Source organism: Tamandua tetradactyla, chromosome 2 (assembly GCF_023851605.1).
Source record: "Tamandua tetradactyla isolate mTamTet1 chromosome 2, mTamTet1.pri, whole genome shotgun sequence".
Classification (NCBI taxonomy): domain Eukaryota; kingdom Metazoa; phylum Chordata; class Mammalia; order Pilosa; family Myrmecophagidae; genus Tamandua; species Tamandua tetradactyla.
This window is the reverse complement of record NC_135328.1, coordinates 115,530,437-115,553,188: the sequence shown is the minus strand read 5'-3', so window position 1 is coordinate 115,553,188 and position 22,752 is coordinate 115,530,437. Positions and strand designations below refer to the sequence as shown.

General features: G+C 39.2%; 1 long non-coding RNA gene across 1 annotated transcript in view; it reads left to right on the top strand.

The window, feature by feature from the left end:
• Window positions 1-3,095: 3,095 nt before the first annotated feature.
• The window catches only part of LOC143661569 (uncharacterized), a 34,407-nt gene continuing 14,750 nt past the window's right edge, over window positions 3,096-22,752 (top strand). Inside the window, exon 1 of the long non-coding RNA XR_013164696.1 lies at window positions 3,096-3,195. This is a non-coding gene — a long non-coding RNA (uncharacterized LOC143661569). The remainder of the gene's footprint in view (window positions 3,196-22,752) is intronic.

Here is a 22,752-nt window from a genome sequence, read left to right as displayed (position 1 = left end):
CTCTGAGCTCTTATGTTCTATTCCTTGAAAGTGAGTTTTGATGAGTTAGTGGTTCTGAATGGATGGGCTTTCATCATTCCCTTACATCCTTAGAATTGAGCTACGAAGAAGTGGTGCTGGTACCATGGGTTAGGGTGAGAAATGACATGGTTTTATCCAGACCAGAGGACTCCCAGACACCCAGGGGTTTTCTGAAGGAGGAAAGAGGACTATACTTGTCAACAGAGATGCTGGTGGTCTTAGCTCCCTTTTCTCTCTCTGAGTCTCCATCTGCCTCACTTTGATTATTGGCCTTGTGTTTGACCCATTAGATTCTTATATGTAATTGGAACCAGACACATGTGTTGATTCTTTGTCCTTAGTTGAGCATATAGCAAATGACCCCATGTTCATGCAGTGTTGCCGTAATCCAGAGAAGGCATTTCCTCGTGGACTGGAAGATAATTTCTCTGATTTTCTCCCAGGAAGTTACTCAGCCCTTTGCTGTTAAGATGTTCGCATTGTTTTTCAGTTATCTCCAAGCACTCTCTCTGTCTTGTGTTTTCATTTAAAGCTTCACATTTTCCAGGAGAATAACTCTCAACCCATTATTTTGGTTGCCAGTGGCTGGAATGAGGCATCACTGGTAATAAACTACCATGGGTAAAGAGCCTTGAAAAGTTTTCATGTGGTATTTATTACATGTGAGGATTTATAGAATAGCATTCTGCTGTTCTTTAGTAAACGTGATGGACTATATTTTGAGCTTATCATGAATGAAGAATTGACAAGAATTCTGAGTTTTCTCAAAAATGTCATTGCTTAATATACACGTAGTTAGGATGTGTGAAGATAAAGAAAGTTTCATCAACCTTGCTTCCACATGCCATGTTCCGATGACAAATTCCTGGTTAATTTTCTCATTCTGGCTCTGTGAAAAGCCTTCGTTCCACGTTGCCACAGTTCTTTTTAAAAATTCACTGGCAGTTCTAGAAGCCAGGAAAGATTTACTTTCAGACAAGAATTTTGGTGTTTGTAGCGCCAAGGCTTTTATTTAATTACAACAACACGTTGTTTAAATTAAGTTTCCTTTGAAAAAAAAATAAGGATTTAAATGAAGGGGAAGATATCATGTCAAGCTAGACAAAGTTTTTGAAGAGTGATAACTTTCTTTTTCCAAGAAAATGTCTACAGCCTTTATGAATCACACACCCCCCGCACCTGCCAGGTTCTTCTCCACTGGTTATTTTCTCTGCTGCTTGTGCTGTGGCCTTATCTTTTTTCCCTGCTTGTTTAATTTCTTTTTCAAATGTATCAACATACAAATATGAACATTCTTACCATATGATCTTTCCATTCTTGGTATATAATCAATGACTCACAATATCATCACATAGTTGTATATTTACCACCATGATCATTTTTTAGAACATTTGTATCAGTTCAGAAAAATAAATAAAAATAAAAAAGAAAAATCTCATACATACCATATCCCTAAACCTTCCCTCTCATTGATTGCTAGTATTTCCATCTACCCAATATATTTTAGCCTTTGTTTCCCCTATTTTTTCTATACGTCTTGTCACTCCCTTTCATTGATCACTAGCATTTCAATCTACTTAATTTATTTTAACATTTGTTCCCCTTATTATTTATTTATTTTTAATCCATACATTTTACTCATCTGTCCATACCATAGATAAAAGGAGCATCAGACACAAGGTTTTCACAATCACACAGTCACATTGCGAAAGCTACATCATCATACAATTATCTTCAAGAAACGTGGCTACAGAACACAGCTCTGCAGTCTCAGGCACCTCCCTCCAGCCTCTCCACTATACCTTAACTAAAAAGGTGATATCTATATAATGCATAAGAATAACTTCCAGGATAACCTCTCGACTCTGTTTAAAATCTCTTAGCCACTGACACTTTATTCTGTCTCATTTTGCTCTTCCCCCTTTCAGTTGAGAAGGTTTTCTCAACCCCTTGATGTTGAGTTCCAGCTCATTCTAAGATCTCTGTCCCATGTTGCCAGGAAGGTCCACACCCCTGAGAGTCATGTCCCACATAGACAGAGGGAGGGTGGTGAGTTTGCTTGTCTGTGGCCTTATCTTAAGAACAATTTTTCTCTCCCTTCACCTGAGTTAAGGCTAAGTGGTAAGCATTCTTATAAAGCCAAGGCAGGCCCCCAGTCAGATTCCTAGAGGGCTCTGATGAGTTTTTCAGAGGAAGCAATAGAAATGAGAATGTTTATCTTTATAAGCAGAGGCTGCCAGTTTCCTTACCATAAAAAGGTCAATTCAGTTGGATATATTAAGGAAATCTTTATAATCCAGGTGAAAATTTGTTGCAGTTGGCTGTAGTCCATTAAATAAAACACAGAATAGATCAGGATCCATGGAGTGTTGGTTTTAAGTACCCAGTGTTAGCTGAATACTCTCTCTCCCTCTGTCTCTTTCTCCCTCCTTTCTTCCATCCTTTATTTTCTTCCTTCCTTCTTTCCGTGTTAGAAGTTCTTCTCAGGATAGGAGGGGTTGGTGATCTTCCACGTAGATTTGAGGAGACTGAAGGCTAACCTTTGTTTCAACAATTCTCTTCTTGCCAAGTAAAGTCCAAGGCAGAGCAATAGAAATGTGTCACAGTAATCCTTGAAGTTTCTGTAAATCTGAGGCTTGATTTATTCAATCCCTGCAGTGGCCATCTGAGCAGGGGCTTATGCCAGTCCCAGGAGCTCTCAGACTAGGTCAGGGCCCTGGGCAAATCTTTTGTTCCAGTTCTGCTGTGTGATTCTTCCCGGCTTAGAAGAGCCGTGCCGGCAACAAAGCTGTGCAGCTAAGCCAGATGGTTGCCACAAAATTCAACTTTACTAACGCTTTTCCTAGGTGTACCTATTTGGAATTTACTGAGTGGCTGCAATCAGTATCAGATTTTACAGTTCTTGTGTGTATCATGTCAAGGATGATTCTGCTAGCCCAGAATACTCAACAGACATTTGTGGACTCTCTGTGTGCAAAATAGTTTTACTGGAGCTTTGAATGACAAAAAGATACAGTGGGCTATGAATTATGTCACAAAAAAGCTTATGATCTAGTGCAGGGTTAAAATGTATCTCCAAGATGAGGGGAAAGTGCAATACCCCTAAGTCAAGTAAGAGAACAAGATGTTTAAGTGGATAGGAAAAGGAAATTGCTTCCAGTTGGCAGAGCCAGGGTAAGCTTCCTTTAAGCGATGATAATTGTACCCGTCCTAGAAGACTAGGTTGAATTTGAATGTGTATTAGTTGAGTATGAGTGGGACTGTAACAAAGGCATGGATTGACCTAATGCTCAGAGAAAATAAAGGAGTGAGAGAAGTGGGGACAGACTGCTCAGGTGATGGAAGCGTTGGAGTGGACGGGACCTACTATCTTAGATTCCTAGGGCTGCAGCAAAAAAGAGCTTAAAACAACAGAAATTAACTTTTTCATAGCCTGGAGGCTAGAAGTCTGAAACCGATGGTGTCAGCAAGACCAGGCTCCCTCTGGGGACTCTGGGGAAGGATACCTTCTTACTCCTTTCAGTTTCCGATGGCCATAGGCATTCTTTGGCTCGTGGCAGCAAGCCGTTTCTGTTTTCACAGGGGTGTGTCTTTTCCTTGTGTCCCTTTCTCTTCTTATAAGAACACTGATCATACTGGATTAGAACCCACCTTAATCAAGTATGATCTTATCTTAACTTTATTACATCTTCAAAGACCCTATTTCCAAATAAGTGCACGTTTGTAGGTTCCAGCGGTTAGGACTTCAATATATCTCTTTGGGATATTCAATTCAACCTATAATAGGCATCCTGTAGGAAAAATTGGTTGGTAAAGTCAGTTGGGGGAAGACAGTGCAAGACTTTGGCTCTTAAGGAACCTAAATATCAGGAAAATCATTTGGCATTTCAGGCAGATGGGAAAAGCTAATTTATATTGGATTGTCTGGATCTGTGATGCTAAGTGAAACCTTTCATCTCTATTTTCTGAGGAATCTAAAGTATTTCCACACATGGTGTCTTTCTCTAGCCATATTTTAACTATATTGTGCCGCATCTCTTTCCTTGTACAGGAAAATTCTTAACATATTGTTCTGTAGCTGTACGTCTGCTATTGTATTTGAGGAATAACAGCTACCAGTAGCTGAGAGCCTGTCCTATGCACAATGTGTTGAGTTTGTTACGTATATTATTGATTTGAATTGTCTTCAGAATCTAATGTGGATTCTGTACTAATCAGGATGGTGGAGTGAGTAGCTTCAGGGTTCCACCCCCCATACAGAAGCTTTGAACAAACAGCAAGAACTGGAAGAAATATCTTTCTCAAAGCTCCAGAAAGCAGTTAAGGGCTAAAGTAATAGGGCAAGCACCAAATCAAGGAAAAGACTACTTAAAAGTGGTAGGACCTGGTGGGACCTGACTGGCCCCTCCCTCATCCCTGACTGGCTCCATGAGGAGCTGGCCCATGCTCTCAGCCCACATCCTTGCTCCAGGAAAGCAGGGTGACTCTCATGCAGAGTAACTGGGAGCATGTATATCTGGCCCAACCTCTCTGGTGGTGGCCTGGGGGACTTGCTGCTCCAGAACTTGCCTGCATATAGAAGGTGGTTCACAAAGCTCTCCTACAGAATGCTGTGGAAAAACAGTTAAGTGGTTGCCTGGGGAAAAACATTGCTGTCTGTAGGACATACAGTTCCTGTGACTGTGAGGAGACTGCTTCTTGGAGAAGAGGGGGCTATTCATAGCTGTATAAATAGGGGAATTCTTAGGGTCAAAACACGCATGCCCAAGACAAGATGCATGTGCAGAAAGGACCAGAGAGCCCCCATGCTTTGGTCTAGAGCCATTTTCTAAATTCATTACACGGATAAGCCCTGAAAGACATCACTTCATAGGTGAATTGGTAAAAACTGAGAAAGGTGTTTTCTTGTTGTTCTTTCTTGTTTGTTGTTTGTTTTTGGTTAGCTCCTGATATTCAAGGAAAGCTCTATTATAACACTGCCTGGATATAAGCTTAAGGGACAGATGTCTCAGAGTCTAAATTCCAGTTATAACTCCTTAAAATTTCAAAATGTCCAGGTTTCAACAAAAGTTTACAAAACATACAAAGATACAGGATGTGATGGCCCAGGCAAAGGTGAAGATAAAAACACAAGAAACCATCAATGAGGAGGATCATATCTGGGACATTCCAGACAAAGATAAATGATCCCCATTACATTCAAAGAGGTAAAAGAAGATATGGTTAAATACTTAAGAATATTATAGATAAACACGAAGAGATACCAATATAGAGATGGAAATATGAAAAGGAATCAATCAGAGCTGAAGCTCCCAGTAACAAAAGGCAGCCATCGTCAGATTGGAGCTGGCGGAAGAATGAATCAGTAAATTTGAAGATAAGATAATTGAAATAATACAGTCTGAGGAGCAGAAAGAGGAAAGAATGAACAGATGTGAATAGAGCCTGAGGAAGCAGTGAGCTACCCTCAAATGTAACAATATGTGCATTGTGGAAATCCCAGAAGGAGAAGAGATAGAAAAGAGTAGAGAGAATATTCAAAAGAATAATGGATGAAAAGTTTACACATCCAAGGTGCTCAACAAACTCCAAAAAAGAATAAACCCAAATGCATTCACATTGTGCTATGTTATAATCAAATTGTTAAATGTCAAAGATAGAGAATTCTGAAAACCACAAGAGAGAAACAACATGTCACATACAAGGAAGCCTCAATAAAATTAGGAGTCATTTCTCATCCAAAACCGTGGAGGCAAGAAAGCAGTGGGGAGGCATATTTAAAATGTTAAAAGTAAAAAATTGCCAACCAAGAGTTCTATATGCAGTAAAATTGTTCTTCAAAAATGTAGGGGGGATTAAGACATTCCCAGAAAAACAAAAGTGGAGGAACTTTGTCACCTGCAGATTGACCTTATGAGAATTGTTAAAGGAAGTACTGCAAACTGAAAGGAAAGGACACTAGACAAGTGGCTAAAGACAAATGATGAGATAAAAATCTCCAGTAAATATAATGACATGACAAAGTATAAAAATCAGTACTATTACATTTTTTATTTGTAATTCCAATTTTAAAGCCTTCACAATCTAAAAGACAAATGCATAAAACATAATGATCAATCAATGGCTTTTGATTAATATTATATAAATATATAATCTGTTGCAAGAACTCCTTAAAGGTGGAGAAACAGAGGGGTATGGAACATAGTTTATGTATGCATTTGAAGTTAAGTTGGCACCAAAGCAGATGAGATTGTTATGTATCTAAGATGTTAAATTTAAACCCATCATAGCCTCAAAGAACATATGAGAGAATACATAGAGAAAGAATGTGGAGAACAGGCTACTAGGCGTTTTTGTCTTCCAAAACATTGCTGGAATACAAAGTATCAGAAATGGGTTGGCTTTTACAATGGGGAGTTAATTGCTTACAAATTTGCAGATCTAAGGCCATAAAAATGTCTCAATTAAGGCATCAACAGGATGATACCTTCTCTGAAGAAATGCTGATGGCGTCTGGTGTTCCTCTGTCATAGGGAAGGCACATGGCTGGTATCTGCTGGTCCTTGGCTCCCAGGTTCCATTCCTTTCAGTTCTTAGTTCAGTAGCTTTTACTTTGAGCATTTGTGGGTTCTCTCTTAGCATCTCCTGGAGTGTCTCTCTTTCTAAACTCTCTCTTCATATGAGCTCACTGGGCTCTCTGTCTTTTATCCTGTCATAAAGGACTCTAGTAAAAAGGGTTAAGACCTACTTGAATTGAGTGGGTCACGTCTCAGTTGGAATAGACTAACTAAAAGGTCCTACCCACAATACGAATGCACCCTATAAGAATGGGTTAAAAGAGCATGGCATTTTCTGGAGTACATAACAGCTTACAACCAGCACACTTCACCTTCTAGACCCCCCAAAGACATGTTCTTTCCATATGCAAAGTACATTTGTTCCATCACAATATCACAAAAGGCTTAAGTCATTTCAATAACAGTATTTTGTACAAAGTCATCAAATCAGCTACAGGCATGTTCTGTCCAAAGGCAAAAATTCTCCTCTGTCTGTGAACCTATGAAACTTAGAACATGTTATCTGCTTCTTAAATATAAAGGAGGGGCAAATGTTACCATTTCCATAGGGAGATTTTGGAAGGAAACCAGAGGTCAAATTTCCCAAACAGTTTTGAAAATCTGTAGGGCAAACTTAATTAGATTTACAGGTCTGAAATTAACTTATAGAATGACATTTCATCATTGGGGCTTGAGAAAGTGGCAGTCCCACAGTGTCCAAGGACTTCCAAGAGAGTTCTGCTCTCTCTAAACACTGGGGTGAGGGTTCCAATATTTCCAACATTGGGGTGACCACCATGTTCTCGACCCCACCCTCCTCAAGCATCTGGGTGGCAGCTGGACTCTTTGCCATAATGGAGCACATGCTCAACCCTCTTAGAACAGTAGGGTGGTGGCCAGGCTTTCCCTAATCCCTGAGGAATGTGCTACACCCACTCTGAGGCTGAGGTGGCAGCATTCTTCCTGAACAATGAGGCAACCAAGCTCCCCTCACTTTCCCGGCATCTGAGAGCCCTGGACTGGTAAAACTCTGAACAACAGGGTGGAAGGCCCACCCTCTGCAAATTTTTGAACAATCTCATCCATTCCATGTACATGGGTGGGTCCACTCTCCTGGTCCAAGGTTTCTTCCATGGTTCTAACTATGAAGTCATTTTCCTTCAATCTATTCCTTTTTTTATCCCTTTAAGCCCAGCTAGCAGTGGTTCCATTCATGCAGATCTCACAACAAACTTGTTGGTTTCACATGCAGCACATAAAGGTCCCAACCATCAGACAATAGGACTTTCCATAAATGTTTTCTAGATAACTCCATTCCGATCCTGATGTGTTCTGAAATGGGTGACTGGTTCCATGTTTGATTAAATCGTCACATGGGGCACTATCTTCTAGGACTCGTTTTCCAAAAGCTCAGAATTTTCCAAACTAACAATTTCTGATGTTTTTGTACCCAAGGATTTAGTTCTCAGCTTATCCCTTTCCTGTCGCATTTCATTATAAGTTGCAAGGAGAAGGCAGACTGCATTTTCCACATTTAGTTTGGAAATCTCCTCAGCTAGATATCCAAGCTTGTCACTTTCAAATTCTACCTTCCATCCAACATCAGGACTCAATTTTGCCAAGTTCTCTGCCATTTTAAAGCAAGGATTGCCTTTCTTTCAATTTGCAACTATGCAGTCATCATTTCTGTCTAAAGCATCATTAGAAGTACATTTAGCTTCCATATTTCTACCAACAGTCTCTTCATAGCAATCTAGGCTTTTTCTATCAAGTATCTCATAATTCTTCCCGAATCTTCCCCTTATCCATTTATTAAGCTGTTCCAGCATTTTTGGCATTTGCAAATCATAGCATCCCACTTTTCTGGTACCAAAATCTGTTTCAGTTTGCTAAAGCTGCCAGAATGCAATATACTAGAAATGTATACAGGAATGTATTACTTTACAAATTCACAGTTCTAAAACTATGAAAATGTCCAAATTAACGAATCAAGAGGAAGATACCTTCTCTGAGGAAAGGCTGTTGTCATCCAGGGTTCTTCTGTCATATGAGAAGGCACATGGCTAGCATCTGCTGGTCTTTCCCTCCTGAGTTCTATTGCTTTTAGCCTTGTATTTCAATGTTTTTCTCTCTTAGCATCTCTGGGGCATTTCTTTCTAAGATCTCTCTCTTTGTGTGCTCTCTCCTGGTATTTCTCTGTCTTTCATCCACTCATAAAGGTCTCCAGTAAAAAATAAGACCCACCTCCAGTGGGCTGGGTCACATTTCATTTGAAACAATCTAATCTAAAGGTCCCATCCGCAATAGGTCTGTACCCACAAGAATGGATGAAAAGAGCATGGGCTATTCTGGGGTACATAACCTCTCCAAACTACCATATTAAGGGTCAGTGGAAAGTTAACCCAGAGTATAGGATTTCTGTTTGAGATGAACAGAAATTTATGGTAATGGATAATGGTGAGGGTAGTATAACATTGTTAATATAATTAATCTCACTAAATGGTATGCTCGGGAGGAGTTGGGAGGGGAAGATTTATATTATACATATGTTTCCACAATTAAAAAGAAAGAAAGATAAACTGACGAGATAATGATGATTAAATGAAATACTGAATACTGGATGAGATCTCAGAATGGGGGCAGGGAAGGCTCAAAAGTACATTATTGAAGCATAAGAAAAATTGGGAATATAAATTTACAATGTTAAATTTCTTGAACTTAATAATTGTACTTAAGGTGATTACATAAGTGAATATCCTTGTTTGTAGGAAATGTACATAGAAATATTATGTGTAAAATGGGCTCTCAGATTGATGATTGATGATATAGATAAATGGTAAATTGATAGACAGCAGATAGATAGATAGATGGATAGATATATAGAATGATATGACAAAGGTGGCAAAATGTTAAAATTGGTGGGTCTGTACATCTTAGGGGATGGGAGTAAGTTGGGGTTCTCTGTGTAGGGTTTGTATTATTTTTGCAACTGCCCTGACAATTTGAAATTATTTCAAAATAAAAAGTTAAAAGCTTTAATTTTTTTTAAATTATGAGGAATGTTTTATCCCTTTTTCAGACAAGAAACTGAGTTCCAGTGTGACTAAGTATGTCCTAAGACCACCAAGCTACTACAGGGCAGAGAAATGATCCATCCCCATTGTACTCTGTTCATTTTCCTATTCTGTTTACTCAGAGCTTGTAATGTTAATGTCTTAGTTTATCAGGCTGCTAGGACAATTACCACACATTGGGTTGGCTTACATAACAAGAATTTATTGGCTCATGATTTTCAGCCTAGAAAAATTTGCATTCAAGATATCAGTAAGTTTTTCCCACAGAGTCTGGAGTGTTCTGGTGCTGGCTTACTGTAATTTGGGGGGTTTCTTGGCTAGCATCTCTGCTTCAGTCCCATGGTGCTCTCTCTCTCTCTCCCTCCTTGTGTCTGTTCTTCTGGCTTCCACTAACTTCTGCCTTTTGGCTCCTATCTGTAGCTTTTTCTGACTCTAGCTTCTGATTTCCTCTCTTCATCAGCTTTCAGTAAAATGGATTTTAAGACCCACGCTCATTCAGTTGGACCGTATCTTAACTAAAAATAGCATCTTTAGTCCTGTTTGTAAATAAATCCACACCCACAGGATGCAGATTAAGATTAAAAGCATGGGTAATTCAGTCTACCCCAGCAGATAATAATAATGGCTGGCCACATGCATGTTCAACACATCACATGCATTAACTCCAAAAATAAACCAGGAAAGTCCTGTTGTTATTATACCCATTTTAAAAATGAAGAAACTGTCTTAAAAATTTATGTAATTTGCCCAAGGTCACAAAGCTACCAGGTGGTGAGAGTCAGAATTTGAACCAGGTTAAAAGCACATGAGTGCTTTTATAACAGAGTATAATTATAACTACTCTGTTATAATTAATTATTAGCCTATTAATGTATGTTCTAGTTTGCTAGCTGCCCAAAAGCAATATAGCAGAAATGGAATGGCTTTTAAAAAGGGAAATTTAATAAATTGCAAGTTAACAGTTTTTAGGCTGTGGAAATGTCCCAACTAAAGCAATTCTATAGAAACGTCCAATCTAAGTCATCCAGGGAAAGATACCTTGATTCAAGAAGGCTGATGAAGTTCAGGGTTTCTCTCTCAAGTGGGAAGACACATGGTGAACATGGTAAGGGTTTCTTTCTCAGTGGGAAGGGTACATGGTGAACATGGCATTATCTGCTAGCTTCCTCTCCAGTTCCCTGGGAGGCATTTTTCTTCTTCATCTCAAAAAGTTGCTGGCTGGTGGACTCTCTGTTTCGTGGTTCTGTGGCATTCTCTGTTGTGGCTTTCTCGTGGTTCTGTCATTCTTCTCTGCTGTCTCTGACTCTCCTGCTTCTCAAAAATGTTTCTTCTTTTATAAGATTCCAGTAAAATAATCAAGACCCACCTATAATGGGTAAAGACACCTCTCCACCTAATCCAGCTTAATAACCACTCTTGATTGAGTCACATCTCCAGGGAGATAATCTAATTAAAGTTTCAAACATATAGTACTGAATAAGGATTAGAAGAAATAACTGCCTTTACAAAATGGGATTAGGATTAAAACATGGCTTTTATAGGGTACATACATGCTTTCAAACCAGCACAATGTATAAGCAAGCATAATGCCGAGCATATAATGGGCATTTAACTATTTTCCATGTTTTATGAATGAAATTGACAAGTGAATGAGTGATCAGATAAAATAAAGAATGAATGAATGAATACTTAGTTCTTGACTTTTTTTCTGGACACTATGCTGAGATTTTGACACTCTCTACCAGGGAAATGTTATGACCTGCTTACAAGTATGGGTATAGACAGCCAGGCTCCTCAAGGCATAGAAATGGGTCAAACTACTAAATATCATGCTTTAAGCCAATTATGCTTTGTCTATACAGATGAATTTTCAGTGTCTAAACTAGTACCATATCATGCTTTAATAGTAATTATTCAATTAAGAGCAATATGTAAACAACTGCCCATATTAAGTGTTTAGTTTCCTAGCTACCAAATCAAATACCATATAAGAGGTTGGCTTAGCAATAGGAATTTGTTGGCTCATGGTTTCAGAGGATAGAAGATTTCCTTTCTCCTGGGGTTGATCTTCTGGTTGGCTAGAAATTTGGGGGGTTCTTTGCCTTTTCCCTCACATGGCAATGCACTTGGTGGTGTCTTCTCCTTTCTCTTCCAAGTTCTCTTGACTTCCAACTTCTTGCTTCTGCCATGGCTTCTCTCTCTGTGGCTTTCCCTGTAGGGCCTCCAGTAAAAGGATTAAGACCCATCCTGATTCAGGCCACCCCTTAACTGAAGTCATCCTCATAAAAGGGCCCTATTTATGATGGGTTCACATTCACAGGAATGGATTAAGATTAAGAACACTGTTTCTGGAATACACAACTCCAAGTTAGCACATTAGAGAATGTTTTGGTAATTTGTTTAGCAAATTTTACTTCTTTTCAGTTGCTACTGCTGACTTAAAAAAACATTTTATTTTAGAGTGGTTTTATAGAAAAGCTTCAGAGATAGTAGAGTTCCATTTAGTCCTCAGTCAGTTTCCTCTGCTGTTAACATATCACATTACTATGCTACATGTGTCACAACTAAGGAACTAACATTGGTAACTTACTATTAAACTCCACACTCTTTCAGACTACTTCAACTTTTCCCCAATGTCCTTCTCTGTCCTAGGATCCCATCCAAGACAACACATCATGCCTCATTAGCCTCCTCTGGTCTGTGATAGTTTCTCAGACTTTCTTTGTTTTTGATGACCTTGACAATCTTGAGAAGCACTGGTCAATTATTTGGTAGAATGTCCCTCAATTAAGGTTTGTCTAATGTTTTCATGGTTAGACTGGGATTAAGAGTTTGTTTTTAGAGAGGGGAAGGGAGACCACAGAAATGAATGTCATTCTCATCCCATCATCTCAAGGCTCCTACTGAATTTTTGAAGCTGAGTATTTAATTTCTCTACTTACAATGCCAAAGTTCTCACATTTCTTCTTCTACAATTTTGCTGATGGCCTTAGTGAGTCTCAGTGGATAGAAAAAGTTTTTCCTCTTGGTTTACTGCATCCTAGCTGTCTCTAATTTAAAAATCTTTTGCACAGCACAGTGTTCTGATGAACCAGGATAAGACTATCTTGGTTGTACTAGTCAGGTAAGTTTAACCCTTGGAGAGGCAGAGCCATTTATTTTCTCATGGCTGTTAACCAATAAACAGAAGTTTTTTAAGTTCTTAATGAAGTAGTTGTCATGGATGCCACAGTAAAACATCAACCATGTGGACAGGGTAGATAAAGCTGAGCATATAGAGTAAAGCATGGGGGACATGTCAATATACATCTGCAACCTTCTTTTACATGGATGGCCCCCAAAGTCTATGTTTGTTTATTTTTCTAGAATGTAAAACTACCAGTGAAGACAAGCCCCAAATTGCCTTTGTTAGGCGGTATCCACCATTTCTGCAGCACTGAAACTAGCCACTCTCATGTGCCTGTCATCACTCAAACTTCCCAATCTCTTTCTCCAAAGAGATCCATCCATGATCTCCATTTAAATCTCCTTTTCTGTTGGATTTCAATCATGCCTTATCCATTCTCTTTAAGCATGAATGGTTATACATTTCAGGAAAGTCAGTGTGTCTCTGATAAATAAAAAACATTAAGGCAATTTCAAAAATAACTATGAACCTTGTTGCCCCTTCTGGAGGTTAAATGGAGCCAATGTTCTCTGAATTTTGTCTCACTGAATTTTGCTTTATTTTATTTTTATTCTTATGAGATTTTTAGGGTATGTCTGCACTTTTAGACAGAACAGCAGTCCTGAAAGGCAAGGTAACATCAGACCGCTTATTGTAGGTCTCGACTCAAGGTGCAGATGTTTTGGCTCAGTTAATAATAAACCATTCTTTAACCTATTTTTAATTTTAGTTCATGAAGTAATAGGAAAATTTAGCAACTTCTTTTCTGAATGTGCTCTTAGGGAAAGAGAGGGAAAGACAGAGTGAGGAAAAGAAGGAATATACTCCTCTGAGGTTGGTTCTAGTTATAAGAGAAAACCCTAGGCTAATTTTAAGACATTGACATGAAAATTTCTTTGTTGTAGTTTCCCATCTCCATTCCTGCCAGGCCTTTCCTATTTCTACCCTCTCACTCTCTTGGTTCCTTTCTCTGCCGTGGACCCGCTGCCTGTGTCTGGGGTACGCTTTTCCAGGGCATCTACATCTTTCTCTTGAATGTTTGGCCTCAGGTGAAGGTTCCACATATCTCCTCCTTCCTGGTCGGCCACTCTGCAGGAGCCCCAAAGCCTTTGAACTTAGCATTAATGCATCCTTTCAGGTCAAATGATAATGAACTTCTCAAGTGAAAATGACTTGCTCTGATTTGTGGAAATGCAAGTTAATAGAACCCATCTGGAGTGAGATGGGGCTGTGTAGGGAACCACCCAACCAGAGCAACAGTTCTGCTGACAAGTGTTTTTGAACAGGTAGGAGGTAGGGAAGGCTGGTGGGGAGGGGTCAGCAGCAGCAGCTTTCTTCCAGTGGCTTGATGTACCCTCATTGACCTCTGATAGGTGGGGTCATACAGAGCTCTTTATTTATATTCATTTTATTAACCAGGTAAACCACAAACCCTGCTTCAATTATGATTTTTGATTATCATATGTGGTAGCTTACATGTGATTGAGAATATAAAATGATGATAATGGTTCTATAATAGCACACATTTGGTATTTAAGTGATGGGGATTGTGCTGAGCATTTATAAACATCATCTCATTTAATCCCCACTATAACCTTATCAGAGAAGTGTTTTGTTATCCCCATTTTACATTAGAGAACTAAGGTTCAGAGGAAGCCATAGATCTGGAAAGAGGTGGGGCCAGGTTTCAAACTAGCTCAGTATAAGCTTTGAGGCCCCCTTTACCACTCTGCCATATTAAGTTGAACAAAATATGTAATTTCCCGGGGCTGAGAGGTATCAGGATAGGTGTGCATTTGCTTTGTGTGCATTCATATAAATTCATATGTCTTTAGGTTTATGTATGCGTATATATGTGTGTGCAGGTGCATTTTTGCCTATGTGTATATGTTTATGGTTGAATGTGTACATGTTTGTGCTGTGTTCATGTGTATATGTGTATTCATGTGTGTCTTTTTGTGTATGTCTATTGGTGAGTGAGGGCTTCTGTTCTCATAGATATATGTACTTGTGTGTATGTCCAATATATATGTTTGTGTACTTGGATGTATGTGTGTGTTCATTTGTCTGTGCATGTGTTTTTGTGTATGTGCATGTGTGAATGTGTGTGCATGTGTGTGTGATTTCATAGCACGGTGGAAAATGCACCTGAGAAAGAAATTTACCTAGGCATTGAGACTTGACATTTAAATGAATTTTCTATAGAAAGTGACACTAGGAAATGCAAAATCATAGTCCTGGCTGAATGGCTTGGGGTCCCAAGGCAGAGCCCGAGGCAGTGATGCCAATAGTTCATGCACGGCCACTTCATATGGTTTCAAATCCTGAGTGCTTTTGCTACATTTTTTTTTCTTTTAGGTTGGCCTAATTTTCTTATGCATTTCTTAAGTAAATTCAAGTAATTTAAAATCTGTTTCATTCTTCTTTTACTTACTTAAAGCAAATGTGCCCTTTCCGGGACCATCCTGCCAAACAGAGCCAGGACTTGAAAAGAAACTGTAAAGCTACATGAGGATGATGGCCTCGTGATTCCACTGTGGGTTTACGAAATGTCAAGCTGCAGAAACCTGAGAATATTCTTTGTTTTCTTAAGCCAAATATTCAGTAGAATCCAATTATAATATGACTCACTATTATACGGGTTCAAGTGTGTTCTTGTGTATATAGGTATGTGTGTCATGGGTTATTCCACATTTCAGCAAAATTGTGCAGGATGCTGGGGCAAGCATAAATGTTAGGGCACTTTTGGCTTCCTAGTTACAAAATGCTAGGGGGTACCAAGATTGGGAGTATGGGAGTCGTCAGTAAGGACAGGGGAAGTATTTTGTCACTGGCATTATTTAGAGTTTCTGGTGCATAGCGATGAACAAAGCAAACAGACTTTTAGTTGATTTTATCATTACCTTAAAATTCTCTGCAGACTGTGCCTTTCCTTAATGTCTGCATCAGGATAAACTGCCCCTGCTGGTTCCCACTACAAATCACCAGCTACATGCAGCATAAGCAATGAGGAAATTGCATTTTCTTATGAAAAAGAAGTTGGGAGTCACATGATTTCAGGGATGCTTTGGTAGCATGAAGAAATCAATACAGATCCAAATCTTTCTGTTTTTCCCTCCTCTGTCAATATGCTGGTAAAGCCATTAGCCTTGCCTCTCACGGTCCCAGATGGCACTAGGGAGACAAGGCCATCTCTGGCCCAAGAAGAGAGGTTTCCTCCCGCTATGTGTTTTGAATAGGGAGGAACTTTTTCCAAGAATCAGCTCCAGAAAACTTTCCCATGGCTCTCAACGACCCAGGGAATGGGTCACATGCCCAAGGACCAGTTCAGAAATTATACTCCATGGGCCAAATCTGGCCTCCTGCCTGTTGATGTTCAACCTACAAACTAAGAATGTGTTTTGCATTTTTAAATGGTTGGAAAAAGGAAAACTCACATTTCAGGACACATGAAAATCAAATGAAATTGAAATTGAGTTTCCAGTGTCTATAAATAAAGTATTCTTGGAAGACAGCCACAGCCTTTTATGTGTCATTTGTGGTGGCTTTTGCACTACCATGGCAGAGACAGGGTCTGCTGGTCTTGCAAAGCAGGAAATATTTATTATCTGGCCTTTTACAGAAAAAGTTTCCTGATCTTTGGATTATCTGAATTTATGGTTGGGAGTATCTGGCCTTTTCAGCTTATATAATAGTGGGAGACTTGGGGAGTGTTCTAGTTTGCTAGCTGCTGGAATGCAATATACCAGAAACGGAATGGCTTTTAACAAGGGGAATTTAATGAGTTGCTAGTTTACAGATCTAAGGCCGAGAAAATGTCCCAATTAAAACAAGTCTATAGAAATGTCCAATCAAAGGCATCCGGGGAAAGATACCTTGGTTCAAGAAGGCCGATGAAGTTCAGGGTCTCTCTCTCAAGTGAGACAGCACATGGTGAACACAGTCAGGGCTTCTCTCTCGGCTGGAAGGGCGCATGGCAAATATGGCATCATCTGCTAGCTCTCTCTCCTGGCTTCCTATTTCGTGAAGCTCCCCGGGAGGCGTTTTCCTTCTTCATCTCCAAAGGTCGCTGGCTGGTGGACTCTCTGCTTCATGGTGCTGCAGCATTCTCTGCTCTCTCTGAATCTCTCTCTCCAAAATGTTTCCTCTTTTATAGGACTCCAATAAACCAATCAAGACCCACTCAAATGGGTGGAGACATGTCATCCCCTAATCCAGTTAAACAACCATTCTTGACTAAATCACATCAACCAGGGAGATGATCTCATTACAGTTTCAAATATACATTATTGAATAGGGATTATTCTACCTTTATGAAATGGGATTTATATTAAAACATGGCTTTTCTTAGGGGGTATATATCTTTTCAAACCAGCACAGGGAGTTTTGACGATATGGCTATGGTGACACAGTAAGTGTCACAGGCAGATTTCAAAGACAAATTTGCTTGGTTTCTCTGAACACTCCCCTGTGCTGTCATCAGTTGAATTTGTTCTGGGTTGAAGGAGCAGCATGAGTAAAGCCCAGAGTTGGGAATATACATGGGAAAACAAAGAGTCTGATGTGGCCGGAGAAAGATGCTGTAGGGGTTAGGGGTTTAGGTTGTAGGGGATTTGGGAGGGCCTTGAACACTAAGCCAGAAGGAAAGACTTCGTTCTGTTGAAATGGAAGATTTTTGAGGAGAGGGTTGGCCATTCTGAGCTGTAGCTCTAATGAAGGTGTGACAGATACGATAATGTCTGATATAACATAATTGATTGTTATCAGAGGTCAGCCCTGTTAATTGATAGCAGAATTATGAAGGAATGCCACCAAACTTGATAGAAAACACAGAGGGTGCCATGTGGCAAAATGGGCTTCAAAATGGGCCAATGTTTCATATGGGTTCATTGATATGTGTGTGTGTGTGCGTGTGTGTGCATTTTAAATAAAATTGACAACTAAAAATTAAGAGACAATATTTAAAAATCTGATTTTCTGGCTTCCCTTAAAATAACAGGAACATATAGCAACTGGCTCCATCGCTTCATATGCTAGAAATCAGCTGGGGTTGAGTCAGGACTAATATTTTTAGATTTTTCTTAGTTCCTATCACTGCTTATTAGTCTCTTGACATTGAAGTCAATTGTGACTTGCTATTTGTCATTGCTGTATCAGTTAAGGAAATGCTAGCTGCTGTAACAAATAAACCCTGGGATTCCAGTGACTCAACACAATAGAAATATATTTCTTATCGACAAGAGTCCGATATGGGCATCACTGGTAAGAGGATAACTTTTCTTCAACCACTACTCAGGGATTCAAGTTCCTTTGATGTTATGACATGGTTATGACTCAGCTGCCTGAGCCTTAAGCATCTTGGGTGACCATCTGGTGGATGCGGAAGAAAGAGTAGAGATGGCTCAGCTTTTAAATTGCCATGGCTCAAAAGTGACAAACTGCTCATATTCAACTTGCAAGAACTAGTCAATTGTCCCACTTAGCTTCAAGTGTTTAATGAAGCCACTTTCTGGTAATATCTATAGAATGGAAAGGGGAGCATAGATTTTAGTGAACATTAGTCCTTTCTGCCACAATCATCTTTTCTCTATTGCTTGCTCATTTTAAAGGGCTTATTTATTTAATATATTTTTAAATTTATTGCTTTTATTCACATTACTTAACAAATGCCTGTGGACAACTGAGTTGACCCAGAGCTTGTGGTTAACTCATTGCCTTAGAACAATGATTTAATGACTAGAAAGGATCTTGGGTGGGGATGCTAAGTTGATAGTGATATCCAGTCATAATGTCCTCCTACTGACCACTTCAGCTTTTCCCCCAGTTTTAACCTGATTAGATAATAGACTGTACTTTGTTGTCGTGGTTGATATCTTCTGCTATACAACAGACTGCTTCAAAGCCCAATGGCAATTTGGAAGGATGGAAAAGTTTTGGTAATGGATTGGTGGTGGCACAACTTTGTGAATATAATTAAACCACTAAGTGATATATTTGAATGTGGCTAAAAGGGGACATTTTAGGTTGCATATTTGTGACCAGAATAAAAATTAAAAAGAACTCATAGGATTATACAACACAAACAATGAACCCTAACATAGACCATGGGCTATAGTGAATAGTAAAAATGTAATATTCTTTCACCAATTGTAATAAAGTTAACACACTACTGCTAGGTGTTAATGAGAGGGGGGCATATGGGAATTATGTATCTTCTGCATACCTACAAATTCTCCAGTTAAAAATAATATTTTAAAAAAAGTTAATGGCATAAAAATACCCAACCATTATATTATGCTCACAGATTCCATGGGTCATGAATTTGGACAAGCATAGTAGGGCTGGTTTGGCTTTCTGTTCTTTGGTGACTGGGGCCTCTGCTGTGAAGTCTTGAACATTTGGAAGGTGACTGCGAGCTGGGATCAACCGACACTTCCTTCCCTCACCTATGTGAAGCGTGGGCTATTGGGACTGTCAGCTGGGCTGCTACCCATGACCTGTCCATTCATTTTGGGCTCCTTCACAGCATGGCAGTTTTGGGATAGACAGACTTATATGAGGCTCAGGATTCCAAGAGAAAGTATTTCAAGCAAACAAAGTCATAGCTCCATGGCCTTTCCTAGCTAACCTTGGAGGTCACATAGCATCACTTCTGTAGTGCATTACTGGTAAAAATAGTCACAAGTCCACTTTGATTCAAGGGGAGGGAACATAAACTCCCACCTTTTAACAGGAAGAGTGTCACAGAACTTGAGAATATGTTTTGGAACCGACACAGGCTGGCGTATTAATTACCTCCTTGTGCACATAGCATAAAGCAGGCCATTTACTTAAAGGAGTAAATTTTCATCAAAAGCTCAAAACATCCTTAACTTGTGATTTATTTCATTATCTCTCACCAGTCTGGGACATTAAAATGAATGAGGCAAATTCTAATTGCTCAGAAGTGCAAGATATGCTGTACCTCTTGGATAATCCATGTACAACTCTGAATTTCTTCTCTTACATTTTAGAAGCATTAGATTTTGAGGCAGTATAGACTCTTCCCCTGTCTGACAAGGGGCTTTTGTGTTCAGTAGTTCCTGAAGTGTGTCTAAGGCTTCAAGCCTGGATGCAGACTAATCAGTCCATCTTAAGCAGGATTTGTAATTCTGGTGTTCACTGGCGTTTGGGTCAGGGGATTCTCACCTGGGGTCCATGGAGAGAATTCAGAGGCCCGTGATATTGGGTTGGAACATTACATATTTACTTTCACTGACCTCTAATCGAACTGAGAATTTCCTTCAAGTACAAAAGTAGGCAGTGATCCCCAGTAATATTAGGGATGCCTGTGGCCCCTGGGACTTTGCCAGCAAAAGAAATCGGTGATACTCTCATATGCTATTACACTTGTTGCGGAAATACTTTTATGCTCATCACTACTCTGAAATAAGGGTAGTTTCCTGACCTGCTGCTGGATTGCATGTGATTATAGTCTTCCTCTCTATAGATGTGCATCTGACATAGTTGGACAGTTGTTGAGGCAAATTCAGTATCTAGTCCGGGACGTCCTCCCTTTTTACCTTGACAGCAGTCACCTACATTGCTTTGCAGTAGTTCCTATCCACAGATGTTGATTGTCCACAACATGGAAGAAGTTGAGTTATTTTCACGGTTGGTCAACATTTAGCAAAACCAGGCAGCCAGTGAGAATGCTCAACCTTCTGTAAGGTGGTGCAGCCTTTTCTTCCTAGAGTTCCTGGAGTCTGGTGAGTGTTAGGACAGAGGTGGGTAATGATGCAGGATGTGCAGTGAGTCTGGGCACAGGAACTTGAGCAGCTGGTATGAGCCCTGGCAGCACCTTTCATTTGTAAGAAACACAGATCTGCCCGTATAGACATGGCTGTGTAGAGGAAAGACAAAGGCTTTACAAAATTATCATTTTGGGGGTAGGTGATGTACATCCCATGAAATTTAAAAAATACAGAAAGTAATTCAGTGAGAGATAGTTATCTTACTCTTGCTTCTCAGCCACATCCAGAGATAACAACTGTTACTAGTTTTGGGGTATCATTCTCCAAACAGTGAATATGTATACAAGCAACACATAACACACAGTCCAAGACTCGACTGTGGCAAGAGGATCCTATTTTTTGAGTATCATAAAAGTGATGCATTATGTTACAAAATTTGGTGTGTATGGGAAGATATCAATTATAAAATGGAGTCTCTCACCCTAGCTCCTTGATCCTTCTCCTGAAAGAAAACTCTTTGAATCATTTATTTTTTTGGTGCTTCTGATGGCTTGCTCCATACTTTCTATGAAATGCTTATACCTCAATTTCTTGACTTAGTAACTTTAGGTAGGCTCTAGTGATTCTCTCAAATCAAATGCTTTGGGTAAATTGGTCTAAATTAACTAATGCAAACAAACTCTTCCTCTCTTTCTAATTTTAAAATTAGCTATGCTTTCAATTCTTCTTAATATTCTTTATATTTTTCATTAATTTTTCCTTATCTTTTTCTTTATAACTTTAAGAACCATAATTTTCTTAGTGTCAATGATAATAACCTTCACTGTTTTGTTCTGTAAATATCATTATTTTGTGCATTGTTCATAAGTTCATTCTAAATGTTAACAATAATCAGATATTATAATTATATATTATAATATCTGATTATGTAAATATTTATCAATGAAACAATTATCTACCCTGTGATACATTGAATTATGTACCCCAATTTAAACATGTGATTAATTTAATCACCTGCATTCCTGTGGGTGTGAACCCATGTAAATAGTATCTCTTGTAGATGTTAATTTCTATTAAGGTGTGGCCCAACTGGTTCAGGGTGGGTTTTTATCTGTATTACTGGAGCCCTTTATAAACAAAAGAAGTTGAGACAGAGAGAGAGAGAAAGGCATGGGGGGGTGTTGGGGGGGAGACAGAAGCTGGAAGTGAGTGGGAACGGGGAAGAGAAGTGGAGCACATCACCGTGTGATGTGAGGTAGGGATATGAGCCAAGGAATCCCAGAGATTGCTGGAAGCCAGCACCGGAGTGTTACAGACTCGGGAAGAAAGCATTGCAATGCTAACCCTTTGAATTTGGACATCTGCCTCAAAACAATGAGCCAGTAATTTCCCATTGTTTAAACTAAACCACTGTACATATTTGTCAGAGCAGCCTGACAAACCTGAACAGAGCCTGAGAGAAGGAATTATGATCCTAAAGTGCTGTTCTAATAATAACTCTTAAGCATATTGAACGTGGCAGATATCATTTTACAAGTGAGGATGCAGAGACCCAAAGGGGTTAAGACATTTAACCCAAAAGTCACACGGAATTAAGTAGTGGTCACTATCATTTGGGAGTTCATGATCTTAATCACTGCACTGTTCTGTGTCTCTAACCAATGAAATCAAATGGATTCTCTTGCCCTATAGTCCACCTATTTCCTGCCTCCTGAAATTCCTAGTAGTAAAGAATATATGGAAGAGAGTCAAGTGAAATGTAAAAGTAACCTCTCCACCTATTCCATATCCACTGCCCATCTGAATGTTGGCAAGCTTTCCAATTCTTTCTCTTTGCAATTTAATTGGCTCACGTGTTCTATAAATCACCAACAGACTTGCTTTTTTTGCCTTAGAAGCATATAAAAATCTACTACATTCTTTTAAAATAGCAGTATAGAATTTCTTTACATGGATATACCATAATATATTTTGTCTGGATATACAATAATATATTTTGTCATTTCCCTAAGGATGGATGTTCAGATTCTTTTTAGTTTTTCAATATGACAGAGCAGCCAAGAACATCTTAGTTCATGCTCCTTTGTGCATGGCGTGTTTTTCTTTCAGACAGGTTTGTAGGAACAGAATTACTGAAAGTGTAGGAACATTTAAAATCTTGATAACTCGACAAATTGCTTCCCCCCCCCCTTATACTCAAA